Here is a 7,749-nt window from a genome sequence, read left to right as displayed (position 1 = left end):
GTGCTGTCAGCTGACAGGTGATTTCTCCTCACTCCTCTCGGTCTTGTGACCGGGCCCAGCCGCCCGCCGGGTGATTCATGTGCCATGAGCACCGCAGGTGCACCGGGCTGTGCCGCGGCCGGGGCGAGAGGCCACGCTGCACGCCGGCCCTCTGGGGACCGCCGGGGCTTTTAAAAGGGGAACTATTCAGGGCTTTTTTCACCTAATTAATGACAGCATAAATGTACTTATAGCGAGGAGAATATGAGCCTGGTTTTCATGCCTCGCGGCGAGGCGAACGGGATGCTCGTTCCCATTGAAATCATGGCTAAACCTTGCTGGTGGTCTTGAGCCGAGGGCTGAGCTTGGACAGAGCCGAGCCTTGGAGGCTGAGGGACACGACGAGGCGGTCGTCACCGTCCTGCCGTGCGGTTCGGTGTCTCGGGAGCTCTGGGAGACTCTGCACGGTGCTTGGCTGCAGGGTTCAGGCTCTGGGGACCCGCTGTGGTGGTGCCTCCGGTGCTGGATTACAGAGGACGCTCAGAGACGAAGCTTGAGGCGCTTACGTTACCAGAACATGGAGGCTTTCCTCCCCAGCCCCCTGGATTTGCTGTAGATGTAGATCTGGGGCTGGTAAGGTCACAGAGTGGTAAACAGAGTGTGGCTGGTAGGGACCTGAAAGGTCACCTACCTCCTACCCCCAGGCATGACTGTACCGGGGCCATATGCGTAGGCGGCTGCTTGGATGGTCGACAACACAAGCTCTTCTCGAGCCGCTTGGAGAAGGAGAACAAATAAACCCCGAGTCTTTCAGCCACCCGAACCACGAGGTGGGTGTCGCGGAGGTATCTGATGAAGCCACCGTAGTTTCTCAGGGCTGCGAGTGTTTTGTTTGCAAGCGGTGAGGCTGCACGGGCGGGATGTGGTGCTTCGGGGGTGTCAGCTCCCTCCGGCAAACATCAGCTGCCCAGATGTGGCAGATGCTGCATTGGCAGCAATTTATTCTCTGGGCAACCCAGGGCCTGGATGTGAGAGATGCTCAGCACTGGCAGGGATGGGATTCTGTAAGTTCTGGTAGGTAATCTGTAATTTCTGGAAGAGGAGAGACTTTCTCTGCTGCTCTTGGGCGTGGGAAATCCTCATTTCAGGCCAAACTCTGGCTGGGAGAACTCCAGCCAGGAGAAACTGCTGGGCAGCCTTCCTGATCCCGGACCAACACCCTCCCGGCATGGCCTGCGTCTTTCCACAACGCCGTCTCCCGCCTCACCTAGGTTTTCCTGATTTGCCTGTGAAAACTACACACCCTCCTCCTCCGGAAATATTCGGAAACACTCGCACTGAAATATGCATGGCAAAGGAGAAGGCCCTCTCCCTCCTCCCTCCTCTTTTGGGGGACGAAGGGACCCGTGGGCAGAACTTGCTGCCTGCTTTGCTGGGTCGGTCCCAAAAGGCAGGTCCCCATGCACTGAACCCCAGGGCGGCTAGTGGAGGGGACCCAGGCAGCGAGGTACTGTGGGAGCATGGTGGGTGGCTACGGGAGGCCCTTTCCTGCCTCAGTTTCCCCTGTGGCAAGAGAGAGATCGGCCCTGCCTCGCCCTGCACAGCAGCAGCATGAAAAGCTCGGGGGGGGGGGGGGGGGAGGGGGGAAGCCCTTTGGAGCAGGCAGGAGCTGCAAACCCACCCTGCTGAACCTGGGGCAGCAGGGCAGACCTGGGCACCCTGCGCAGGAAAATGGGTGCTGGGTGGCCGGGGCCGGTCCCTGAAGGTGGCAGCACTGGGAACTGGCTGGAGGCCGGGGAAGCACCCGCAGCAGCATCGGGTGCGGAGGGTGCTGCTGGGGGGGGGCTCTGTCTGCACCCCCCGGTCCCCACGTCGCTGCCATCCCCTTCCCCACATCACCCCGGTGCTGCGGCAGCGAGGATGTGCCGGCTGCACCGTGCCACCCCAAAGAGCACCCCAGAGGGTCGCGGGATCAGGGTCTGGGGTCTCTGGGTGACTCTGGCTTGCGGCAGCGAGGAGCACGCCGCCGTACGCACCGGGGAGCCGGGAACCTCTGGGTCACCTAAGTCCGAGACAGGTTTCAGTTTGCAAGCCCGGAGGTCTTTCCTGTTATTATCCAGCCCGCAGCAGGGGAACAATAGCGGTGGCGGCCGGCGCAGTGTGACCCAGAGATAAGGAGACAGCGTGATTAGCAGGAAAACTAAATAGTAGGTCCAGAGCAAAAAGCGGTCCCGAGGGAGCAGCACCGCTGGGAACAACGGGGTTTCCAGCCAGAGGACCACTAGCAGAGATCGGGCGCAGAGCTGGCAGAGACGGAGCCGCAAAGCCAGGGCTGATGTTATGGGACGAGCATGAACCTCGGCGTCGTGGCCCCGGCCAGGAACCCTGGAGTGACCGGGCAGTGCTGCAGCCCCGGTGAGGGGTTTGCAGAGAGATATCATGAAGGCTTTTTTTAACTTGAAACCAAGAAACAAAAGAGGAAATGGATGCTTGCGTTTCAGCTCCGAGAACTGTGCCATGACACACAACTCTGGAGACGCGAGCGGTTCCCTAACGGGAGAGGAGCTCGTGGCACAGCCAGCGCCGAACCATGGCAGAGAATCTCCGAATCCGCCGCATCCGATGGCAGTGCCGGAGAAGGGGCTCAAGCCGGTGTGAACGTGGCACAGAGGCTGGAGAGCTGGAGCAGGGGTGAAGGCAGCACCCGGCAGGGTCGGGGTATCCATCTCAGGATGCCACGCGAGGGGACGGCTGTCCTCCCGGCTAGCCAAAGCCAAAGGCCGTGCAGCCTGGGAAAGCGCTGCTCCCGAGGGCTGCAGGGCTTTGCTTTAACCACCAAAGGAGAAACTGGTGAGAGGCCAAAGGCGAGGGATCTGCACAGCCATTGAAACCAGCCCGGGGGGAATTAGCCATTTCCTAGCAATGAGGAAATATGGGGTTAGCTGAGGACCTGCAGCGCTGCGAGGAGGGAATGGGAAGCGAGTCACTACCGACAAGTGAGGACAAGCCGGCTGGGGGCTGCGGGGTGAGACCGTCCTCTGCCCGTGGTGCAGGCAAGGGAGGCTGGCAGAGCCGCGCAGCCACCCAGCACCTTCCACCACACCTCTGGATGCAAACCCCGAGAGGCATCTGCCTCACCCCACAGCCAGCCGGGTGCGAACAGGGCAGCACCGGGCACCCAGGCACGAACCGAGGATGACGGCTGCTTCTGGGCAGGAGCAAAGCTGGTGGGCCAGGACCACTGTACCAGCAACCCTTTTTGGTTTTTTTTCCTCCTACCGAGGAGTGTTTGGGGCAAACCACATCTGAAGGTGCTCGTGCTCCCGGCGGAGCGGGTGAGGCTGCGAGTTTCCCACTGCCGCGGCTCCGCGTGGACAAACCCAGCCCAAACCGACTCTGAGAACGAGCTGAAAGAGGAAACAAAACCCCAACACAGTTTCTCTCTGTTGAGCATCCCTTGAATGCGGTGTCCCGGGATGTCTGGCAGCGTCTCTGGGCAGAGCCAGGCAGCCGCTTGCCCTCGATAACAGCCGGCGTTTGCATCCCAGGGCGCTGCAAGAGCCCAGCCGAACGGTCGCCGGCCCCAGCAAGCAGGATGGGGGGCTGGGACCCCCAAGCCAAGCAAGCCCTGACAGGGCAGCGACAGGGACCGGGCTCCTCCAGACAGCCCCACAAAGCTCTTGCAATGATATGCAGCATTTTGGAGGACCAATAAGAATTAATTATTATTGCTAATTAATGAAACCGTCATGCCAGGGGTGGCCTGTGTGCCCCCCCTTGCTGCCTGCCGGCCCCCTCCGGGTGCTGGCACAGCCCGCAGAGGTGGGGACACAGCCTTACCTGCCTTCCCCTATTACTTCAGGAGCCCTAAATTCCTGCCGCAGCCCAGGCTGCCTCTCCCAGGGCCCGCCCGGCTGCTGGATCACGGCTCATGGAGCGGCAAGGGAGGTGTCCGCCGCATCCGGCACCTCGTGGCTGCTGGCAAAGCCAAGCAGGCAGCTCCCGGTGCGTGCACCCGCCGCCCACACCAGCCCCGTGCGTGCACTGTGGCACATGGGGGACCCCCGGGCTGGGGGCTTCGTGTATCCGCATGCAAGGCTGAGGGCTGGGAGCTCAGCACCAGGCACCAGAGCATCCCGCCAGCGGTGTCCATCACCCATCCTGCGGCCGATCCAGAGAGCCCGGTCCCTTTGGGGATGCTGGTGCTCAGCTCGCCTGGAAAATCTCCCACGTTAGCACCCAAAACGGGCAGCGTTGTTTATCCCCGCGTCATGCCGCAGCATCCCCACTGGCACATGGGGATTAACAATCCTGACCTATTTCCCGGGGGGGTGCAGCAAGGCTTAATTCACTAAATGCTTGAGGAGTGCATGAGATCTGCAGATAGAGCCATTATAAAGTGTGAGATATCATTAATTAATTCACAGGTTGATATAGTTATGCGCTTAGATCATCATCAGCTGATCCTGCTAATCCCTTCTTGTGCAAGTACCTGTGCGAGGGGGAGCTGCTGCCTGGCATCGCTTTGCTCCTGGCGAGCTGGGTCGTCCCTGCGTTGTCCCCACGTGCCACCGAGGCCGAGGGGGTGCAAGGGGTGGCCCCCAGTCCCTGTTCCTTAATATCCCCTGCCCCTAAATCTGCATTTTCCCAGGGTGATCCCACCGGAGGGGAGACGCCTCCTGCTCTCCATCAGGGGATGGGACCCAGGGCTGCCTCTCCTTGAGCCAGGGGCTGAGGCTTTTTCTCATTAGAGTAATTATTTCAATAATCATTAAAAATAGGTAATTATTATCCTGTTAACTTAGGGATCGCATTTAGCGCAGGCTTCCTCTGGCCTCCAGCCCAGTTTTGGAAAGAAACACCCCCCGTGTGCTGCCGGGAGCTGCTGTTGCTCACCAGGAGCATTCGATTTTCACAAGCTCACTATTATTTTTTTAAACCCCAAGTCTTCCTCTGCCTCGACCGTCCCGTTGAGCGGGTGGGTTTGCTCTGGGAAGGGGCTGGAAGCATCCAAACCTGCCTTGCAACCCCATCCTGAGGAGAGCAAAGGGGAACCGGCTCCATCCCGCAGCCATGCCCGGGGCTCGGTTCGCTGCCGCAGCCCCCCAAAATCCCCGGGAGCGTGTGCTCCCGTGGGCCTGCGGCGTTTCAGCTCCCGTGGGCTCTGCGAGGCTGGTGCACGCACGCTGGGATGCCCAGCAGAAGCAGGGGCAGAGGCCAGCGGTGCCGTGGGTACCATCGTGGGTACCATCGAGCCCATCGCGCCTGAGCTCACCCCACTCTATTTTCTCCTGCCCCCTTCCTGGACTTTCAGATGCAAAAAAATAAAGAAGCCACGACAGTGGAAAGTCGAGCTAACAAATACAAATAAAACTTCCTCTGGATGCTAAAAATGACACACATAGACAGAGAAAAAAAATTATATCGGTGACAATAACAGAGCGCGGAGCTATTTCAGTGCTGGGCTGTTCCATTGCAGCACTCGGCGCTGGGGTTGTGGCTGCTGAAAACCAGCCACTTCCCCAGGGATGTGACGTATTTCCTTTCCATCACAAACTGATTTAGAAGCAAAACTTTCTACATTTAGGCAGTGAGAGACTCAGCTTCTCTTTTCTCTCTCGCACCAATGGTGAGCGAATGGAAGGAGAGAAAAAGGGGGTGGGACCAGCGCACAGTGACTGTACGTGGCTTCCTCCTTTTTTTTTTCTTCTTTCTTTCTAAATTATCAAAAAGCGAACCAAAAAAACCACAATTAATATTTTCCATGCCGTGAAGGCCTTGCGCGCATCCAAGCGAGAGTTTGTGGCTCTGGCCCGGCCGGTGCTCCTGCTGCACCCTGTGTTTGCAGCCCCGCGTGTGCCTGGGGGCCCGGTGCAAGGCCAGCGGTGCCTCGTCCTGCGTCCCGGCAGGAGCTCGTCCCACCACACTGCCTGCTGCAGCCACCCAGGCAGATCCCTGCTCTGGACCATCCCCATCCCTATCCCCATCTCCATCTCCATCCCCATCCCCATCCCTGTTCCCATCTCCATCTCCATCTCCATCTCCATCTCCATCTCCATCTCCATCCCCATCCCTGTTCCCATCTCCATCTCCATCTCCATCTCCATCCCCGTCCCCGTCCCCGTCCCCATCCCCATCCCTGTCCCCATCTCCATCTCCCTCTCCATCTCCATCTCCATCTCCATCCCCATCCCCATCCCTGTTCCCATCTCCATCTCTATCTCCATCTCCATCTCCATCCCCATCCCCATCCCCGTCCCCATTCCCATCCCTGTCCCCATCCCCATCCCTGTCCCCGTCCCTGACCCCATCTCCATAGCCATAGCCATCCCCATCCCCATCCCCATCCCTGTCCCCATCTCCATCCCCATCCCTGTCCCCATCTCCTTCCCCATCCCCATCCCCATCTCCATCCCCATCCCTGTCCCCATCCCCATCCCCATTCCCGTCCCTGTCCCCATCTCCATCACCATCTCATCCCCATCCCCATCCCCGTCCCCATCCCCATCCCCATCCCTGCCCCATCCCCATCCCCATCTCTATCCCCATCCCTGTCCCCATCCCCATTCCCGTCCCTGTCCCCATCTCCATCCCCATCTCATCCCCATCCCCGTCCCCATCCCCATCCCCGTCCCCATCCCTGTCCCCATCTCCATCTCCATCCCCATCCCCATTCCCGTCCCTGTCCCCATCTCCATCACCATCTCATCCCCATCCCCATCCCCGTCCCCATCCCCATCCCCATCCCCATCCCTGCCCCATGCCCATCCCCATCTCTATCCCCATCCCTGTCCCCATCCCCATTCCCGTCCCTGTCCCTGTCCCCATCTCCATCACCATCTCATCCCCATCCCCGTCCCCATCCCCATCCCCGTCCCCATCCCTGTCCCCATCTCCATCTCCATCCCCATCCCCATTCCTGTCCCTGTCCCTGTCCCCATCTCCATCACCATCTCATCCCCATCCCCGTCCCCATCTCCATCTCCATCTCCATCTCCATCTCCATCTCACCCCCATCCCCATCCCCACTCCATCCTCATCCTCATCCTCATCCTCATCCCCACCCCCACCCCCATCCCCCTCCTTTTCCCTGTTCTCCATCCCCATCCCATCCCCGTCCCCGTCAGCGACACGCAGGGAGAAGGATCGGTTTGGGCTCACGGTGCCCTGCCAGAGCCCGCCTGGCCCGGGCCAGGGAGACGCGGCGTGCGTCTAACTCCTCTCATCTCCAGCTCAAATTAAAACCAAGAATGATGGTGATAATTTCCTAGAAGGATAAACATCCGATTGCCTTTTCTCTCCCGTTCCACCAAAAATAAACACACCAGCCACAAGGAATTAGAGGCAGGGAGGAAAGGATGACTATAGTTTGACAGCAGGATGTCAACAAAGCATGACCTTTCATTTACACCGGTCCCTCCGCATTAACCTAACGGGCCAATTACACCCTCAACAGAGGGTAAGTATAGAGAAAGAGAAGGAGAAATCCAACTTTAGCAGACTTCCATGACATCTCTAAGTGTCATTTCCTCTGCTGCTAATTTTAGCGCCGATGGCAAGCCGGGCAGCGTGTTTTGTATTTTTTTCCCTGGGTTGTGGTATGTTACCCAGCTTCCTTTTTTTGTTGCTCTCCTTCCCGTCACATTCTGCAGCTTCACCCGGCGCCGCGTGCCCGGGGCGAGCTGGGACCGCCGTCTCCTGCATCCTCCTTTGTACCTCGCAGCCCATCGCCCCGACCCTTGCCAGCGGGGACGCGAGGCTGGCGGAGCT

This window comes from Mycteria americana, chromosome 23, assembly GCF_035582795.1.
Source record: "Mycteria americana isolate JAX WOST 10 ecotype Jacksonville Zoo and Gardens chromosome 23, USCA_MyAme_1.0, whole genome shotgun sequence".
Lineage (NCBI taxonomy): Eukaryota > Metazoa > Chordata > Aves > Ciconiiformes > Ciconiidae > Mycteria > Mycteria americana.
The sequence above is the reverse complement of the archived record's forward strand: the minus strand, read 5'-3'. Positions refer to the sequence as shown.